Here is a 3,423-nt window from a genome sequence, read left to right as displayed (position 1 = left end):
TAAAAAAGGGATGAAGTGATTAGATGTTGCCTCATCGAAGGCAAACGCCTAATGAAACTTCTGAGAAGTAAAGCGACATTTTAGTCAAAAATTCTTGTCAGGGCATACTAGAGTGATAGAGTTGTAAGCGTAAACAGTGTGGCTGTTAATTAGTTGGAATTATGCCCAAGCGGTAAATATTTACCTAAGCTACTCTAGATTTTAGTGTTGAAAAGTGGAAAAAATCGGCTAAAGCTAGATTTCAGTGTTGGCAAACGCTATTTTTCATGGAATATGGTGTTACCAGTCTGTTGTTTTGTTTGGAGCGTTGTTTGACCGTTCTGGCAGCCGAATATTGTATTCTGAACTATATTTCAAGAAACGTTGTAAACTCAACAATATTTTCGTTTGTTAAGAATAGTGCGAACAAAAGTTTCAAAGAGCCTGCTCATAAGTGTGTCCAAAATGTGGCAAAATGTTTGGAAACACTATCTTAAAATTCGACGGTCTTTTAAGACGCAGTCAGCTACTTCCAGCCATTATCCCGCTAAAAATAATATTTTTTTGGCAATTTCAGAAAAACTAGGCAAAAAATCGACAAGGAGCACCCACAGTATTGTTTTGTTGGCCACCTTAAGGCTGTTTTTGACACAAGTAGCTTAGGTATTGTTATGGGTCAAATAAATAAATAACGATAATCCTGTATCGATGGTGCTGGTTTGTTAGCTAGAAACTTCGCTGGAAATTTGGCGGGAAAAAGAAATAGAACCGAGCCAGTTCTGGGAGCGGTACTGGTTCCGGAAAGAAATTTAAATTTAAGAAAATCTAAGAGAGAGATGCGAGTTTTTTTTCTGAAACAAAAGGAAGGGGACAAAAAAAACTGTTTTCTTCCGAAGGGGACATGTAAGTTATAGACGAGATAAAAATGAAAACTGAAATGAGGGTCGTGGGACGGAAAGCCAAAGGAGCCAACAGACAGTCAAATTGACGGGATCCTATCGGCCACCCAGATCTGGGACCTCTAGTTTTTGTTTAATTCAAATAAGTAACCTCAAATATTATGCCCTTAGAATAAGTCAGTGTAATTATTATTTTTCAATTAAATTATTCTCCTTGGACTCAGCAGATGATGAATGAAGACCCACCCGATGAACTCTTCTGCGGCTTTGCTTTTTGATTGAACTTTTACATATGCCATGTTTTATATGTTAATGTAACGTATTTATATAGCTGTTTTTGTTAACCGAAAAATCCATAGAGGTTGAATCCATATCTGAGCCATTCCAGCTAGACGGTGTTCGATTATATGTGGGTCACACTTTTTATTTTTAGCTTCTGACTTCGGAACGTTATCGATTGTAGAAATTATGTGACTGTCGAATTTTGTTGCATAAAGGTAAACAATAGCGAAATCGCAATAAGTAACTTGGCAATAAGTAAGTATTCGGAGGTTAAACATCATTTAGCAATAATTCGAGCTTGTTTTACATGTTTAACATGTTTTCCGCTGCTGTGTGACAACTCAGTTTGCATAGACTTCGGGGCCTAAGATTTTGGCAGTTAGGCAGTTGGGCGCTCGTGGATGCCTCGTATAGAGGAGAGAATTCAGACAAATGCCTAAAGCCTATGCCTAGTTTCTCTCTCTTAATTGCTGAAGTTACTGCGGTCAACGGTGCGTCTCAATGTTGCAACAGCTCCGGCCGTCTATTGTAGTTGTTGGTTAATTCGAAGCCACCACTCCTGTATATAGAAACATGCAGTTTGGTTGCAGATACAGTAAAAATGCGGTAGGCTGTAAAAATTGTAGGACTTGCTCAGGAGCTGGTTTTAGCGAGGCAGGCCTGCTCAGTGGATTTAAGTAGCGACTACCATGTAGTCTTCCATGCAGTGACTTAATGCGATTGAATTGGAAATCGCTTTCAAGGCTGTCCCAGATCGGGATTGAACAGGTGTAACTGGAACTAAGACCTGTTTATACAGAGTGACTTACTTTACGGTGCTTGCAGGAAGGGCCATGAGAAGTCAGTGCAAGGGCCCGGATATTCGAAGATGTGGCCATGTAGGCATAGTTTACGTCCAAATTGGATGCCAAGGTAACAATAGCTGCGATTTTAATCAGACTCCCATTAACGATTATCGCTCTTGTTTTAGTTGGAGCCGAGACGTTTTTACCGTCGTGGTCATGTGGATGAGGTCATTTAGGCTTATCTTGGCATGCCCGAAGAGAATACATTGTACAGTAGCGGCCCTAGCACACCACCTTGCGGAATCCTGGCAGTGAGACTTCCAATCCGAGAGAGAGTTTTATTTGGACCTTTAGCAACGAATGTTCGGTCAGCAAGTCAATTGTCGAGGACTGCATACAGAGCCAGTGGGAGGAGGTTTGCTTGTCGAAAGCATCCCTGTATCTATGAAGACAGCCGAGAAAATCATTTTTTATCAAAGGATTTTATCAGCTGTTGTGCAAGAAGTGTCAGTTGGGGCTTGGTGTTGTGTAGATGTCTAAACCCAAATTGATGACTGGGGATAGAATCAGCGAAGGTTAATACCTACCTTAGCGAAGGCGTGTTTTATTACGCTTTAAAATATTTAATTGATGAAATTTATACAAGTCAAGTAATTTTTTCAAAATGGAAATCCAATTTGAAAGTTCATTAATTTTTCAGAAGATTTAAAAAACAGGCTCGAGGACAATTTAAAAGATATCAGGTTAGACAACTTCTAAGAGAAAACTATAACAAATTTTGTTTTATCTTTTCTATTCGGGCAACCGTCTTCAGCTGCAACAATAATAAAAAACAATTTCTTTTATATTTAAATCAACCACAAATATCACCAAAAACATACATACATACATATATACAATACATGACTTGGAGTTAAAGACACAATAATATATTTACATAAATCGAAGATACATACATAGTTATAATTAAAATAAGTTGTAAGATATGTTGAAAGCGCTGGCTGCTAAGACCTTTGTCTGAATTGTTGTATTATTTTCTTTTTATATACATATATTTAATATTTATTTAAATAACACCAACCTATTCTGTAAGCATGTAAGCATATAAATTGGATAAGCATATAAATTGTAATTATATGGTGTGGTATGTATTTGATTGTTTAAGGAATTTAATTATTATAAAGACGTTTTCAGTGGTTGGGTTTGAGAGAATCGTTATGGGACATTGTTTGTCCAATATTAAGGTAGGATGTTGCTAGACAGTTTATTTTGGATTCTGTTCTATGTTGCAGTTTAGGCAGGGTGTAATATTGTTGGGATTGATAAAGTGCTGTTGGGTAAATCTTGTGTGTCCAAACCTAAGGCGAGGATGGTTCTTATCGTTGTTGGATGAAATTTGTTGTTGATATTGGAGTCCGAGCATATTATGAAGTGTTCACTTTGTACACTAGCTTTATGGCCTTGTGGATGGCTATTGT

At 37.7% G+C, this 3,423-nt stretch overlaps 1 long non-coding RNA gene across 1 annotated transcript; it reads left to right on the top strand.

Moving 5' to 3' along the window:
• The first annotated feature begins 1,893 nt into the window (after positions 1-1,893).
• Positions 1,894-2,169, top strand: LOC137572088 (uncharacterized). Its single transcript, XR_011031529.1, has 3 exons — positions 1,894-1,928; positions 1,986-2,072; positions 2,131-2,169. It is a non-coding gene; the product is annotated as an uncharacterized lncRNA (long non-coding RNA).
• Positions 2,170-3,423: the final 1,254 nt, after the last annotated feature.

The sequence above is a fragment of the Drosophila tropicalis genome, unplaced genomic scaffold (genome assembly GCF_018151085.1).
Source record: "Drosophila tropicalis isolate 14030-0801.00 unplaced genomic scaffold, ASM1815108v1 contig_197, whole genome shotgun sequence".
NCBI classification, from domain to species: domain Eukaryota; kingdom Metazoa; phylum Arthropoda; class Insecta; order Diptera; family Drosophilidae; genus Drosophila; species Drosophila tropicalis.
The sequence above is the reverse complement of the archived record's forward strand: the minus strand, read 5'-3'. Positions and strand labels throughout refer to the sequence as shown.